The sequence below is a fragment of the Schistocerca americana genome, chromosome 5 (genome assembly GCF_021461395.2).
Source record: "Schistocerca americana isolate TAMUIC-IGC-003095 chromosome 5, iqSchAmer2.1, whole genome shotgun sequence".
NCBI classification, from domain to species: Eukaryota; Metazoa; Arthropoda; class Insecta; order Orthoptera; family Acrididae; genus Schistocerca; species Schistocerca americana.
In genome coordinates, this window is record NC_060123.1 from 85,783,653 (window position 1) to 85,801,763 (window position 18,111).

Sequence of the window (18,111 nt, forward strand, 5' to 3'; positions counted from 1 at the left end):
AGAAGAAAGAACCACTGGCTCCAAAAGCTTTTAAAAGTTGTGTGTGTGTGTGTGTGTGTGTGTGTGTGTGTGTGTGTTCACCTGCCGTCGCATGGTGAGTAGATTTTTTTATCAATCCATTTACATTATATCATCAATAATTCATTATTTTTGTTGTTATATAATTTTATTCAGTATTTTTTATTGATCAATGACCACAGAGTTGTCAGTGAGAATGAATACTCTCAAAAATAAACAGTCTGTGTTCAACATGCAGTATCCTGCCAGTAAACATGCTACAAGTTAATATTCTATTTATGTATTTCATTGCTTGTCCTTTACAATATTATGAGAAGGAAAGTTGCCACTCACCAAATAGTGGAGATGCTCAGTCGCAGATAGGCACAACAAAAAGACTTTCACAGTTAAAGCTTTTGGCCATTAAGGCCTTCGTCAACAATACACACACATACACACAAGCATACACGCTCATGCAAACACAACTCACACAGACAGGTGCAGTCTCAGGCAACTGAAACCACACTGTGAGCAGCAGCACAAGTGCATGATGGGAGTGGCGACTAGGTGGGGATGAGGAGGAGGCTGTGGGAGGGAGGGGGACAGATGTGTGGCGGGGATGGCGGACAGTGAAATGCTGCAGGTTAGACAGAGGGCAGGGCAGAGGTGGGGGGATGGGAAATAGCAGAAAAGGAGAGAAATAAAAAGACTGAGTGTGGTGGTGGAATTATGGCTGTGTAGTTCTGGAATGGGAACAGGGAAGGGGCTGGATGGTTGAGGACAGTGACTAAAAGGTTGAGACCAGCAGGGATACGGGAATGTAGGATGTATTGCAGGGACAGTTCCCACCTGCGCAATTCAGAAAAGCTGGTGTTGGCGGGAAGGATTCATATGGCACAGGCTGTGAAGCAGTCATTGGCAGCGTGTTCAGCAACAGGGTGGTCCACTTGGTTCTTGGCCACAGTTTGTCATAGGCCACGAGTCTGCACAGACAGCTTGTTGGTTGTCATGCCTACATAGTATGCAGCACAGTGGTTGCAGCTTAGCTTGTAGATGACAGACTGGTTTCACAAGTAGCCCTGCCTTTGATGGGATAGGTGATGTTAGTGACCGGACTGGAGTAGGTGGTGGTGGGAGGATGTATGGTACAGGTCTTGAATCTTGGTCTATTACAGTCGTATGAGCCGTGAGATAAGGAATTGGGAGCTGGAATTGTTTAAGGAAGGACGAGTATACTGTGTAGGTTCGGTGGACAGCGGAATACCACTGTGGGATGGGTGGGAAGAATAGTGGGCAGGACATTTCTCATTTCAGGGCATTTTGATGTACTCTGTCAATGATGTAACCCAACTATTGCAGCCTAAATTTTCGGAGTACATTGAAAAAGTTCAAAGAAGGGCAGCATGTTTTGTAATATTGCGAAATAGGGGAGAGAATGTCACTGAAATGATACAGGTTATGGACTGGACATAAAACAGGTGTTTTCCATTGTGGCAGAATCTTCTCATGAAATTTCAGTCACCAACTTTCTCCTCCAAATGCAAAATCTTCCTATACCATCCGACCTTTTCCAAGTATACCTCTTCCTCTTGTGGTGAAACTTCCTGGCAGATTAAAACTGTGTGCCCGACCGAGACTCAAACTCGGGACCTTTGCTTTTCGCGGGCAAGTGCTCTACCATCTGAGCTACCGAAGCATGACTCACGCCCGGTACTCACAGCTTTACTTCTGCCAGTACCTCGTCTCCTACCTTCCAAACTTTACAGAAGCTCTCCTGCGAACCTTGCAGAACTAGCACTCCTGAAAGAGAGGATATTGCGGAAGGTTGGAGACGAGGTACTGGCAGAAGTAAAGCTGTGAGTACCGGGCGTGAGTCATGCTTCGGTAGCTCAGATGGTAGAGCACTTGCCCGCGAAAAGCAAAGGTCCCGAGTTTGAGTCTCGGTCGGGCACACAGTTTTAATCTGCCAGGAAGTTTCATATCAGTGCACATTCCACTGCAGAGTGAAAATCTCATTCTGAAAACATCCCCCAGGCTGTGGCTAAGCCATGTCTCCGCAGTATCCGTATTTCCAGGAGTGCTAGTTCTGCAAGGTTCGCAGGAGAGCTTCTGTAAAGTTTGGAAGGTAGGAGATGAGGTACTGGCACAAGTAAAGCTGTGAGTACCAGGCATGAGTCGTGCTTCGGTAGCTCAGATGGTAGAGCACTTGCCCCCGAAAGGCAAAGGTCCCGAGTTCGAATCTCGGTCGGGCACACAGTTTTAATCTGCCAGGAAGTTTCATAACAGTGCACACTCCGCTGCAGAGTGAAAATCTCATTCTGGAAACATTCCTCTTGTGGTACTTGAACAGAGTATTTGCTATTACAAGTTGAAATTTACTGAAGAACTCAATTAGTCTTCCTCCTCTCTCATTCCTACTACGAAGCCCATATTAGCCCAGAACCCTTCTTCTACTCCTTCCCCCTACAACCACACTCAATACCTCATGCCTATTGTTCATCTCCCTTTACAAACTGAATTACTTGTTCAGTATCTTCAAATGCCTTCACTATCGCTTCATCTTCTGCTTGCTATGTCAGAATGAATATCTGAACTACAGTTGTCGGTGTTGGTTTGATACTGATTCTGATGAGAACATCGTCTCACTGAATTTTTCACAGTAGCTCCCTCTCTACATTACCTCTCCACATTACCCTATAATTTTCTGACCAGAAATCCTTGTCTTCTTTCCATTCTACCTTTCTATTCACAATGAATCCTAGTTCTGCATTCCCCTATAGTTGTCTGACCAGAAATCCTTTTCTTCTTTCCATTTCACCTCACTAATCTCCACTATATATTTAGACTAAGACTGAGCATTTTCCTTTCCACATTTTCTAGCTTCCGTACCATGTTTAAACTTACGGCATTCCATGCCCCAGCTCTTAGACTGTTACCCTTTCGTTAGTTATTCAGACTGCTTTTAATGGTCAACTCCCTCTTTGCAGTCCCCTCCCAGAGATCTGAATGGGGGACTAGACTGGAATATTTTGCCAATGGACAGGTCATCATGATATTTTTGCAATTACGGGCCACATGCCCTATGGATACACATTACGTTTCTTTAATGCAGTGGTTTCCATTGCTTTCTGCATCCTCACACCATTGATCACTGCTGATTCTTCTGCCTTTTAGGAACAGTTTCCCCACTTCAAGGGCAAGAGAGTGCCCTGAACCTCTGTCAGCTCCTCCGCCCTCTTTGACAAGGCCATTAGCAGAGCAAGGGTGATTATTTATGCGGGAAGTCTTTGGCCATCATTGCTGATGATTTTTATTCCAAATTTAAGCAGTGGTATGTTTTGAACCCAGGACTGAGGATGTTTTTATTACTAAGCAAAGATGCTATACCTAGACCATCTCCAGTCCCTACAGTGCAAACACATTTTTGCCACCCAATCCAAAACCAATATTGGAGTCTGCCTCAATCAAGCTGCTCCTCTGCATAATTGTGATACACCCCCACTTCCCTGGAATCATCTCCTGATAATTTTTCAGAATTTCCTAGCCTCAAACACTGCCTCACCATCATTCCCCAAATCCCTCAACATGCAAACGAATCCCTCATCTGCAGAAAGAATAACAATCCTCCACCTAAAAATTGATTTCAGTACATCCATTCTTGCTAGGTAGTATGATAAGACAGTAGCCAATATCAGTGGCTGAGCCTATGTGGTCAGACAAAACATTGCGCAAAAGTGCACCAGTGTACTTGTTTGCTATTGCATGATATTTTGTCTGGCATATAAGCTCGGCCACTATGTTACCATAGAGGGCCTGATGATGACATAATCAAATGCTAAAACCAGTTGCCTATGGAATAAATCAGAGATGAAAATACAGCTGTTGGTTCACCCATTGCTTATTGTACCTAAAAACTGATCACAACTTTATAATCTTACTTGCTGACAAAGACTACACATCTGTGGTTAAGAACCATGATTAACTCACTGATGGGCTTCATCAGCTGTCAGATAGGTCCAAAAACAATCCTTTCCACACTGGCTCCATTCCAAAAAACCAGTGTGATCTGAGTTCCTCTTTAAATTCCTAGATACATCCTAGAACTTCTCCCTTGAGTCTGTATCCCTCTTCAACCCCATTAATCCCTGCACTGCCACATTTGTCATGCTTCCTAAAATACATAAACCCAACCATCAGGACACCCCGTTGTGTGTAGACACTTCGCTCCCACAGAGAGAATCACTGTCATTGCGGGCCAACATCTTCAGCGTATTACCTCTACCCTCCTAATACATTAACTCATTAACCATTTCCCCTACTGACTCTTGACTCTCTACAGTTCTGGTCCCTTTACCAGAAGGCACCCTGACCATCAGTGTCATGCCATCCCACTCCATACTAACATCTCCAGTGCCCACTGCACTGCTGCCATTGAGCACTATCTTTTACAACACCCGACACACACTTAACCTGCAACCTCCTTCCTGGTCACCATGACCAATTATATCGTCACTCAAAATTACTTCTCCTTCATCACCTACAAACCAACCTAGGATAAAATCATAGGCACCTGAATGGCACCGTCCTATGCCAACTTTTTCATGGGCCATCAGGAGGAATCCTTCCTAGCCACACAGAATCCCAAATCCCTTATCTGGTTCAGATTCACTGATGACACCTTTATGATCTGGACTAAGGTTGAGTACACTTTATCTGCACAGACTTCAGAACCTCAACCTACTCCCCCATTCACATCACAGGGTCCCTGTAAGCTCAACACACCACTTTACTCAATGTCAACCTTCATCTCACACATGGTTCCATCAGCACCTTTGTCCACGTCATGTTTCCAACCATCAACATACACTTCAATTTCAACATCTCCCACCCATTCCACATCAAAAAGAACCTTCGCTGTAGCCTAACAATCCATGGTCGTCACATCTGCAGTGACAAGCAGTCCCACTTAAAATATGATTAGGGTCTCACTGAGGTCTTTATAAACTATAATTACTCAGCACAGTAACAAATCTCCTATGCCTTATCTCCCCTGTCACTTACCATCCTTCACATAGCCACTGACTGGCCCCAAAGGAGAATTCATCTTGTGACTCAGTACCAAGCAAGACTGGAGCAACAGAATCACATTCTCTGCTGCAATGTCAACTACCCCTTGTTGTGCCCTGAAATGACAAGTACTGTCCCCACCCCTTCCACATTATTTTCTACAACCTATCAAACCTACTCAACACACCGAGCGAGGTAGTGCAGTGGTTAGCACACTGGACTCGCATTCAGGAGGACAATGGTTCAATCCTGTGTCCAGCCATCCTGATTTAGGTTTTCTGTGATATCCCTAAATCGCTTCAGGCAAATGGCAGGGTGGTTCCTTTGACAGGGCACGGCCGACTTTCTTCCCCATCCTTCACTAATCCAATGAGACCAATGACCTCACTGTTTGGTCTCCTCCCCCAAATCAACCCAACCCAACCCTACTCAACATCCTTGTCTGTTCGTTCTCTTGTCTGTAAAATAGGTAGTTGAGTTGGAGAAGAATTGATGTCTCTAAACAGAATTTGGAAAGAAACCCTAGCTAACAGAAGAAATACTTCAGTTTATTGACAAAAAAAAAAAAAAAGTACAAAAATGTCCAGGGAAATTCAGAAGTACAGAAATACAAGTCAACTTAGGAATGGAATAAATAAGAAGTGCGAGGAAGCTAAGGTGAAATGGCTACACAAAAAATCTGAAGAAACTGTAAAAGGAGGACTGACTGAGCATATAGAAATGTCAAAGCAATCTTCAGTGAAATTAAAAACAAGATCAGTAACATTAAGAGTGCAATGGGAGTTCCACTGTTAAGTTCTAAGGAGAGAGTGGATAGATGGAAAAAAAATACATTGATGGCCTCTACAAGGTGGAGGATTCATGTGATAAAGTGATAGAAGAGGAAGGAAACAGTTGTCGACAGGAAAGAGGTTGGGGATCCAGTACTAAAATCGGAATTTAAAACAACTTTCTAAGACTTAAGATCAAGTAAGGCAGAAGGGATGGCTAACATTCCATTGTAATTTATAAAATCATTGGAGGAAGTAGCAACAAAATGACTGTTCACATTGGTGTTTAGTATGTATGAGACTGGCAATATACCATCATACTTTTGGAAAAACATCATCCACATAATTCCAAAGATAGCAAGAGCCAACAAGTGCAAGAATTATTGTGTAGTCAGCTTAACAGCTCCTACATTCAAGTTAGCGACAAGAATAATGTATAGAAGAATGGAAAAGGAAAGGAGATCTATTAGATGACAACCAGTTTGGCTTTAAAAAAGGTAAATGCACCAGAGAGGCAGTTCTGACATTGTGGTTGATACTGGAAGCAAGAGCGAAGAAAAAAATCAAGAAAAGCGCATAGGAATTTTTGATCTGGAAAAGGCATTAGACAATGTAAAATGTTGTTTGAAATATTGAGAAAAATACGGGGTAAGCTATAGGGAAAGGGAGCTAATAGACAATATGTGCAGGAACTAAGAGGGAACACTAAGACAGGAAGACCAAGTGATTGGATTTAAAAGGGTACTGTGATGCAGTCTTTTACCTCTACTACTCACTCTATACATTGAAAACAGTGATGGAAATAAAATAATGGTTCAAGAGTGGGGTCAAAATTCAGGATGAAATGCTATCTATGATAAGATTTGATGATGACATTGCTACCTTCAGTGAAACTGAAGAAGAATTATGGGAGCTGTTTAATGGAATGAACAGTCTAATGAGTACAGAGTATGGATTGACAATAAACTGAAGAAAGATGAAAATAATGAGAAGTAGCAAAAATAACAGACCAGTATCTCTAACATCAGTTTGCTGCAGAATCCTTGAACATATTCTCATTTTGAGTATAATAAATTTCCTTGAGAGAGAAAAGTTTCTGTCCACAAATCAGCATGGTTTTAGAAAGAATCACTCATGCAAAACTCAGCTTGCCCACTTCTCACATGAGATCCTAGGAACCATGGATGAAGGGGCAACAGATGGATTCCATATTCCTAGTTTTCCATAAAGCATTTGACATGGGGCTACACTGTCAACTGTTAACGAAGATAGAAGCATACAGAATAGTTTTCCAGGCAGGTGAATGGTTCAAAGACTTCTTAGGTAACAGAACTCAGTATGTTGCCCTTGACAGTGAGGACTCATGGTAGTATGATAGGACTGCTGTTATTTTCTATATACATAAATGGTCTGGCAGACAAGATAAGCAGCAGTCTGTGGCTGGTGGCTGCTTGCCGATCATGCTGTGTTGTAGGAGAAGGTGTCATTGAGTGACTTTAGGAGGATACAATATGACTGAGGCAACATTTCTTGTTAGTGTAATGAATGGCAGCTAGCCCTAAATGTAGAAAAATAGTTAATGCAGATGAGAAGGAAAAACAAACCCATAATGTTTGAATACAGTATAAGTAGTGTGCTGCTTGATACAGCCACATCAATTAAGATCTACGTGTAACATTGCAAAGCAATATGAAATTGAATGAGCATGTAATGTCTGTAATAGGGAAGGTGAATGGCCGACTTAGGTTATTGGGAGAATTTTACGAAAGCGTGGTTCATCTATAAAGGAGACTTCATATATAACACTAGTGCAACTTACTCTTGAATACTGCTCAAGTGTTTGGGATCTACACCAGGTCAGATTAAAGGAAGACATTGGATCATTTCAGAGGTGGGCTGCTCGATTTGTTACCAGTAGGTTCAAACAATGTGCAAGTATTACGGAGGTGCTACGGGAGCTCAAGTGGAAATCACTGGAGGAAAGGTGACATTCTTTTCGAAGAGCACTACTGAGAGAGTTTAGAGAACTGGCATTTGAGGCTGACTCCAGAATGCTTCTACTGCCGCTAATGTAAATTTCAAGTAAGGACCTTGAAGAAAAGATTAGAGAGATTAGGGCTTTTACAGAGGCTTACAGGTACTTGTTTTTCCCTCGCCCTTGTTGCGAGTGGAACAGAAAAGGAAATGATTATTAGTGGTACAGGATACCCTCCACCATGCTCCATACAGTGGCTTGCAGAGTGTGCGTATAATATAAATGGATTGGTAAAAGTCTGCTCACCAAATGGTGGCAGGAGAACACGCACATAACAAGGTTTAACTTTTTATGATTTCAGAGCCAGTCGCTCCTCATCCTGCCAGAAAAGTTGAAGGGAAAGGAAGAGGGGTGAAGGAGGAGGACTGGAGAGGCCAAGTCTCCCGAGGTCAGGGGAGACTTACTGGGCAGATGAGAAGGAAAGACTTTCTTTCTCATCCCCTAAACCTGCATTTAATGATACTGGTTTGGTGAAGGACCTACTTTCCTTCACATGTAACATCAACTGGCAGTATCACTTCGCAACCCAATCCCAAAACCTTTTCAACAGCAAACCTGACATTGAACCCTGCCCTGAACAGTTCTGATCATGATCCAATCTTGGCACACCACCACTATCTCAGAATCATCCCTTACAAGCCTTCCAAATATTCCTCACATACAGCATTGCTTCACAACCACTTCTCAGGTCCCTACAACATGACCCTAACCTGTCCTCTGCAAAACTCCAGGAAAAGTCCAGGCTCTGTGCTCCCTAAAAGCTGAAGACTCATCATCATCCTCCCAGCAGAGAAAGAAGGTACCACTGTGGGTGCTTGATGACAGGGGTATGCTAGTGAAGGTTTGCGCTGGCTGTCTGACACCTCTACGTACAGCATCTGCCATCAAGATTCTATCGCTGTGATTCAGACTGACCTGCAGTTTGTGAGCTAACATCCCAAGATGGTCGGGCTCACATGTGGTTCCTCTTCATGGAAATGTCTTGGCTCAAACTTGTCTAGGGGTTGAACCGCACGTGTTGCATTATACGCCCTAAATTAGGCACTTGTGACCCTTTGGTTAAATTGTGTGGCTGGTGGCAAGTTTGTGAAATACAAAGTTAACATATCATATAATAACAGTAGTAATAGTATTGGGAACTAAATAAATGACCCATAAATGATGTAGGCCACACACTTGCGATTCGGTTAGAATAATGTTTATTCAGAAAGCAAACTAATACAGAAAGTGGTCATATTTGGAGTTACTGTTACACTCGAGCGTTTCATTTGACACAGTTTGGTCATTCACAATCTCATTGCGAAAAGTTAGAGTTCACACCAGTTGCGTGGCTGCTCACTGCTCAGAGACTAAGTCCCGCGATACTACACAGCGTGAAATTTTCTAAGTCATTTTACTTCCTAGCTGCCTAAAGACTGACTTTCCACTTTCACATCTCAATCCATACTGTCCCCTTTGGTGTCTCCAGCCGAACTGTCCGTCCCCAGCTGCGTTTCCTGCATGCTCAACTGACTAGGGCATTTCCCTTTTTCCTGAAACCATCCATCTGATTGGCTATAGCTTATTCTACAATATTTTGCACTTTAACATATTTAAATAATCAAAGCTTGACCACTTTCATGTTCTAAATAAAGTAACAATAATATCCATTACATAATAAATGTTAAATTTTTTTACATAAAACCAATACAATTTCCTTCTTAGCTTTGAATGTCATGGCCAGTAGCCTTGCACCAGTGTGCTTTCTGATAAATAAATAAAGAACAAAAGTAACTATTATGCACTAAACGTTACAACAAATATTCTATTATCTAATGATTCAATAAGGTTTCATGCTGTCAAGTAATTTAAATTTACTATATCTTTTAAACAAATAAATTTACAGTGCTGACATTTACAAGGTTTGCCATTTTAATGATGCACTTGTATATGAAATGTCAGTTGTTAAGATCAACCAAAGTGTTTAGATTTTAGCATTCAGGTCTTTATTACAAAACTTGTTAATTTCACTTTAACAGTAAATCCTAAACTGTTATAGATATGATCAGTATTCAAGTTTTATTGGAATCACCATCAAAATTTATGGAGTATGGCAGATTAAAATTACTGTGGCTTGATTCCCTACAATACTACAGAATTAAATAATTTTCATAAATGTTTCCCTTTATGGCCGATCTTAGGTCCGCCATATTTAACACTGCTACGTCTCCTCAACCACAAAAGCCTTCTACTGGGTTTCCCTATGATGTAGGTTCTTGTCTGTCTCACTCGTGCACTACAGCACTTAGGGCTCAATAGACAATAGACGCCTGTGAGTTTCCCCATCTTGCGGTGAATCTGCACCCTTTGTGGTATTTGGTTCTGGATGACAGGGTTCGTTTCACAATTCCTGAAGGCTGACTCTTTTGGCCATAAACTTAAATGAGAGCACAATGTTCATTAACTCACAAGTTTCTCCTTAAAATCTCAGGCCCCTCACGAGGACTGACACCTCAATCCACAAAACTTTTTACCCCACCCAGAACAGGCACCCTCACCTTTTGTCTTCTACCCAAGATCCACAAATCCAGTCGTCCTGGCTGTCCTGTAACTCCTGGCATTCAAAGCACCTACTGAACGTATATCTGCCATAACTGGTCAGCACCTACAACCCATAGTACAAAGATTTCCCTCCTATATTAAAGGCACCAACCATCTCATAGATTGTCTGAAATCCATACCCATCCCACCCCCACCACACACCTTGCTTGTTGCCATTGATGCCACCTCCCTCTATATCAACATCCTACATGTACATGGTGTGTCTGCTTCTGAACATATCTCCAGTCATTGCCCACCTGATTCCAAACCCATGACATCTTCCTGCTCATCTTAATCAGCTGTATACTTACCAACTACTACTTCACATTCGTGGTGCAGACATACTGACAGATCAGGGGTACAGCCATTGGAACCAGAAAGGCTCCTTTCTAAGCCAACCTTTTCATGGGTTTCTTGAAAGGGGCTTTCCTGGCATCCATAAGCCTTCAGTCACTGGTTTGGTGCATGCAAGTGGTACTCACATCCACATGAACACAGTCTCTTATAGCTGAAGCCAGACCATGCACAACAGCACATGATGGGAGAGGCAACTGGCTGGGGATAAGGAGGAGGCTGCAGCGAGAAGGGGAAGAGATAGAAGGGTAAGGGTGGGGGACAGTAAATTGCTGCTTGTGGGAGTGTGCAGGGATGAGGTGGAGAGAGGGTAGGTCAGATATATGCAGTCAGAAGGTTAGACAGAGTGTGAGGGGGGGGGGGGGGGGGGGAGAGAGAGAGAGAGAGAGAGAGAGAGAGAGAGAGAGAGAGAGAGCGAGAGCGAGTTGGGGGGGGGGGGGGGGTTAGCGGAAAAGCGGAGATGTAAAAAGAAGGGTTTGTTGGTGGAGTAGAGGGCTGTGTAGTGATGGAATGAGAACAGGGAAGGGCTAACAAACATTGAAGCTTTCGTAGACTGACACCTTCAGCCACCCACCGTCCTACATAAAAGATGCCAAACATTTGCTCCACTAACTCGCTACCATTCCCATTCCTTTACAACACAGTGCCCTGCTCTTCATTTTTGATGCCATCCCCCTTTCCACTAACATCCCTAATGCCCATGGCCTTACTGGTATTGAACACTAGCTGTCCCAACCCAACATTCCAAATCAGCAACCTCCTTCCTAGTTGCCATGACCAACTATATCCTCACCCACAATTACTTCCCCTTTGAAGGCATCACCTACAAACAAATCAGGGGTATGGCTATGGGCATCCACATGGCACCAACCTGTTCAAGGGCCAGCTAGAGAAATTCTTCATATACACCCAGAATCCCAAATACCTCACACGATTCAGATTCATTGATGACATCTTCATGATCTGCATTGAGGATGAGGACACTCTATCCCCATTCCTTCAGAACCTCAACACCTTCTCCCCCATTCACTTCATCTGGTCCTACTCAACCCAACAAGCTACCTTCCATGATGTTGACCTCCACCTCAAAGATGGCTACATCAGTACCTCTGTCCACATCAAACCTACCAACCACCAGCAATACCTCCATCTCAACAGCTGCAACCCATTCCATACCAAAAAGTCCCTTCAATACAGCCTAGCCACCCACGGCTGTTGCATCTGCAGTGATGAGCAGTTTCTCAGAACTCCAGCAGGTGGGAACTAGCACTACAATATGTCCTCGGTTCTCGCCACCTGTCTGGCCTTAATTTACATTAATTTCCTCCGTCTCAGCATTTCTTCACTGTAACTACTCTTTGCTTCTCCCTGTTTTAGTTTTTCTGCATATTTCATTCTCTTTCCCATCTATTTTTTTCACCGCCGCCCCTCTCACCTCTGTTACGTACAGTGCACTTAGCTTTTGACTTGTATTAACTCATGTGTGATGTTTTAGCAGTAATCTCTGTCTGCATATTACTCCCACCTTTACGCTCTCAGGTTTCCAAATCTCTTGCAGTGCAGTTCCAGCAATCAGTCTGTCATTCTATTCAGGGTGACTTTTCCATAGTTTACCCCTTGTCCTAAAACTCTCCAGCTCCTCTCCCTTCGCCTCTCTTCCTTCCCCTTCAACCTTTCTGATGGAAGAAAGAGCCACTGGCTCCGAAAGCTTGCTTAAGTAAAACCTCTTTTATATGTGTGTTCTCCTGCCGCCACTTGGTGAGTAGATTTCTTATCTATCCAATTACGTTATATTGTCAAACATTGATTAGTTTTGTTGTGATAAATCTATCCTTTTATAATATACGTGGTTTATGGGAGCTTAGATGATGCTGGTGTAACTCATTTATAACTTGATGCTAAGGGTTTGTATGCTTATGTCATATATTTTTGTTAAAGTTTACCATAAGGGAACAGTATGGTTTATCAAGAGGATTATTATAATTTCTTTTATTTTCCATTTCTGCTGTTGCTAATGCCATTGCACGTATAAGACTTTACTTTTGGATATTCCACTATTGCCACCATAGTACTTATTTGCTTTATACGTAGAATGAGGAGTTCTTGTCAGTGAAGCACATGTCGGTAAGGATATACTGTGATGTCATTGTGGGTATTTATAGTTTTCAAACATGAATATTTGATAGAGTTTGAAGGCTTTTATACTGGTGGGTTGTACTGGTGGATTGTGGTATATGCTAAACAATGGGAGGTTCTCTAGGTAATGTATGTGTCAGGTTATTTGTGAGATGTTTCATTTAAGAGAAGAAACATCAAATGGCGGCTCCTCTGGAAATACTTTGTATCTTGGAATGACTTGATCATGTGGTATGTCACGGAGAGAAAACATTAAAGGCATAGTCGATATCAATTCAGGCAGGCTAGGAAAAAATCTTACATTTATAGTCCTGGATATTATTGAATTTAGCATATGTTAAAATGAAGGACTAAGTAAGGAATATGTATTTTTTTTGTTTTCTCCAAAAAAAATTTCTGCTCTGGGATACAGCCCTCCAAAGATGACACTGCGCATACCATTTTGAAGGTGCGAATTTTGGAAAAAATTTTAAACAGTTCTAGATATTTTGTTGTTGTTGTTGTTTTTTTTATTTGAAAGATAATTGCTTTATGGTCAAAGTCCTTTTACTATAGCATTTTGAACTTTTTTTTTTATAATTTATGGAAAAAAAATTTTTTTTCAAAAATGCCAATCCATAAAATTTTGATTTTTTTCTGTTGATTAGTACCATAGAATTCTACATTCCCTGAAAAGGAGAGTTTTCACTTTTAGGTTGAACAGGTTTTATTAACAATTGAAATTTTTGCTATACATAAAACCTGTTTTATCACCACATTATCACATAACAGGCTTATAAAAATCAAAACCTAGCCTTATTTCATATAATTTTAGTTTTGAAAGACGAATTAGACTCATTTTTCAAGTATTTTAAATGGTTCCAAAATGTATCTGAAAGGTCCAAAGACTTATAGGTTTCAATTTATACAACTTCTATGCACTCTGTTTTGTACTGAAATTAGACAGTCAGTGAACTAAAAATGTGTTCCTCTGCTTCAGAATCTCCCTTTGATATAGAGTGATGCCTTTCTGTTGAACCAATATGAACTGGAGCACTTAAATCTTCAAAACATTGTGAACACAGGATGTGAGCTGTGATGGAGTTGTTACTGTCCTTCAGCTGGAAACCCATCTCCAGCAGTTGGTCCATGCAGCAGCATAAAGTCACTACAGTTTCGTTTAACTACATAACTGGTGTCTATAATCTCTGCAATCCACCAGTCACAGTCATGCACAATTTCTTCTTTCTTGCTCTTTAAAGTGTGTGTAATATGAGTTCACCCATCACTTTGAGTCCAGAAATGTGTCTTCTGAATTCCTTTCACAGGAGCAGTTTGGACCATTCTTCTTTTTTCTGTTCATTGAATTCTTCGTTTCCTCTTTGGACAAAAGAATAAGGGCTGTGGATGTGTAAGATTTCACGACTCTCATAAAATCCTCAGCATTCTGAATCACAGCTGTATTTGGTCTGGAAAGATTATGTTTTGTAGCATGGTGCTTCAGAAGGCCTCCTACACCACCACAAGGCCCCTTCCCATGACTAGTAGCACTGTACACCCAGTCAGTTAGCACTAGCGACATATTCAATTCAAACAGCTGGTAACGATTTTTAAAATGACTAGGAGAGCAGTCAGAAGTAATGATTCTCTGCACCTGTTTGCAGTTGAAGAATTATGCGCGTTGCTAGCAAAGCATGTGCTGTGTCACGTCCAGAGTCATCACTTATAACTGCAACGCTTGTGGCCTTGTTTTGAAAATATGTCACTCTAGTAAAAATTGAAACCTGGTCATTACTCCAATGATACCCTTGTACTTCTTGTGGGAGAATTACAGACCTGTTCTCACAAGGGAACCTCCCCATCGCACCCCCCTCAGATTTAGTTAGGGCACAGTGGATAGGCCTTGAAAAACTGAACGCAGAACAATCGAGAAAACAGGAAGAAGTTGTGAGAAACTATGAAAAAAATAGCAAAATATACAAACTGACTAGTCCATGTGCAAGATAGGCAACATCAAGAATGAAGTGAGCTCAGGAGCGTCGTGGTCCCGTGGTTAGCATGAGCAGCTGCGGTTCAAGAAGTCCTTGGTTCAAGTCTACCCTCGAGTGAAGAGTTTATTTTTTTTATTTTCAGACAATTATTATCTGTCCGTCCGTCTGTCCGATGCGAGGTAACTGCGCTGTAGCATGAGGATGCTACACCTAAACAAACATCGAAACACACGATGTCAGTCTACAACAGCGCACTGAAAAGGAGTATTCCTGCTAACGAGGCAGTTGACTGTTCGCTACTTTGGACGGGAGTGCATTAAATACGTGAGATGTATTCCATGGGCAATATGAATCCAGCAAATATAGCTCGCGACTTCAATAACAAGGTCAATGAATATTTTCCGAACTGTAAGTTTGCGGTGCAGTCACAAAACATAGACACTAAACTTATTACAGTGAACAGAAACGTCAATGAACGAACGGACAGATCATAACTTTGCGAAAATAAAGGAAGAAAAATTTTCACACGAGGGAAGATTTGAACCAAGGACCTCTCGCTCCGCAGTTGCTCACGCTAACCACGGGACCACGGCGCTCCTAAGCTCGCCTTATCCTTGATGTTGCCTATCTTGCACATGGACTACTCAGTTTGTATATTTTACTTCTTTTTTTCATAGATCCACACAACTTCTTCCTGTTTTCTCGAATGATCTGTGTTCAGTTTTTCAAGGCCTATCCACCGTGCCAACTTACAACTAAATCTGAGGGGGGGTGCGATGGGGAGGTTCCCTTGTCAGCAAAATCACTGTGAAGCACTAAACATAGTTCTTCAGCCTGTACACACCCTTTCACTTCTGCAATGTGTTGTTGTTACAATCTCTTCAGATGCTGGTGTGTTACTGCTTTCACTGACCATTTACCAAGTTCATCAATGAAACTTTCAAAGGCAACAGTTTTCTTAATTAGTTTATTTTCCTCCCATGTCACATATGTAATTTCTGCAGAGTTATCTGATACGTCTTCCAGGCCAAGTGCCTGTAAAGACAGTCCTCCCTTTCCAGGCAGTCACCACATTCTTGAAACAAACAAGTCTCCCGCTTTACATCACAGACTACTAATGACTTCACACGCCCAACCAAGGTGTCGTATGTCACGTGCTCCAGTAAGTTCTTCAACGTTATCACACGAAGTTCAAAATTCATGCAGTACACACATAAACAGACATCTCTAGGTGGGTGTGGAACTACCCACTTAGGTCATAGTGCATAAAATTTTGATCTTCGAATATGTGAAGTTGTATAGTTGTTCTTATAAACTGCAGAAGTTTCTTTAATACTGTGAGTCATGTACCTCTTCACTTTCAAAACTTTTTGATGTTCAGCTATTACAGTTATAGTGCCTATTTTGTTGGCACTCTGGCGAGAACAGTCCCATTTATCTTCCAGACAAAATAACAGCGCTATTTGAACTTGAGCTGCTTCTACAGGATGACTGTAATGGGGATTTGGTCTTCCAAAGACTTCTTTGTCAGACCTCACATTTCTTGATTTGTCTACCATGTACTTTGATACTGATGGCACATGGTTCAAAATTGTTTTCTTTGAAAATGTCTCTGGAATAATAGTTAAAACTTGCACCTTTTGACTGTAGGATGCACGATATTTGACAGCTGAATTGGTATTTGTGAAAAATTCCTGGCAAGAGGTGCAAGAGTGCTTTGGTTCATTTTCTTTTGAAGATGGAATTTCAACTTTGAAGAGCGTGGTCAGTTTTGCTGTAGTGTATTCATCCATAGCTTTAGTAATTTCTCTGTACATTCTTGATGCAAAGAGCTTATGACTCGACTTCACTGACAATTGTTTCTTAACAGGACTAGTTGACTGATTCAGCGTATTTAATTCTTCCTTTATTGATGCAAAATGTGCATCATGGGAGGCTTTACCTTGTTCAGATACTATCATTGTTGTTGTTCTGTCAAAACATTTAGAAGACAAAAAGTCGTCACTGGAAACATCTCCACTTTGAAACAACCTCAACAAAGTCTGGTTTTTTTGTTTGTCTTATATATCACTCTTTTATGGATATACAAATAGTCAGCGCACTTCACTCTCCTATGGCCCCAGTCATAAGACATTTCAAACAGTCCTTTTCACAAAATTCACTCCAGCTGTGTCAACTAGCAAATTCCTCATGAAAATACAAACCTCACTGGATGGTGTCAGATGTGTTAGAAGCCTCTTCAGTAAACAAATTAGCACTGAACACCGACAATACAGAAACCTGCAATTAACAACCATGACCTTCAAACTGCCTACGAGCACTTCTATTTTTACGGTGGAGACAGTGGCAGTTTTGGAAGCACTTAAGTTTGTCTCTAGCACTTCCTTCCCCAAGATATTGATAGTATCTGACTCGCAAAACGTTCTTAAAAACATTCAGTACAGTCGATGGAACAAAACAACCAACAGTTATATCTTGGATGTGATATCTGAATATATTCGCAGCACATGCACGGGCCAGATGATCCATTTGTTGTGGGTACCTTCCCACTCTGGTATCCTCTATAATGATGAAGTTGATGCATTAGCCAAACAAGCGGCAACCTTAGGCACTGTCCTGGATCTGCACCTTCCTTATACAGACTACTTACGTGAAGTCAAGGATCACGCAAGACAACAATGGCAGGAAATGTGGAACGTTTCTCAACAGACAAAAGGCGGTTATCATGCAGTGCTACAACCTCGGATTCCTTCACAGCCGTGGTTCATGAGGACACATCTGGACCGATCCACGATTTCTACCATCACGAGACTCCGCTTCAATCATGCCTCTTTCCCACAACATCTACATCGGATCAACGTTTACAGTTCACCAGTATGTGAGTGTGATCCTGAGTTGGAAGCTGATGTCAACCACATCTTATTTGTGTGCCCCAAATTTGACCGTGAACGGTTGGTCTTTCTAAAGACATTGCTGAGTATGGACTACCATCTTCCTCAATCAGCTTCTTCTCTTTTGTGTACTAAAGACGTTTGTCTATATAAAGTGATAGTTAACTTCATCAAGAGTACTGGTTACAATCTGTAGGTTTGAATGGTGTATGTAAATTATAAACATGTCTTGCTGATGAAGATATTTCAGTATTGGTGTGAATTGTAAGCCAAGACACTTTTAATGATTTTTCAATTCAATTCAATTCAAT

General features: G+C 41.6%; 1 protein-coding gene across 2 annotated transcripts in view; it reads left to right on the forward strand.

Annotated features, from left to right (window-relative positions):
• Window positions 1-18,111, forward strand: part of LOC124615831 (endoplasmic reticulum metallopeptidase 1-like) — a 255,168-nt gene that overhangs the window by 139,594 nt on the left and 97,463 nt on the right. The gene's annotated exons all lie outside the window — the stretch shown is intronic.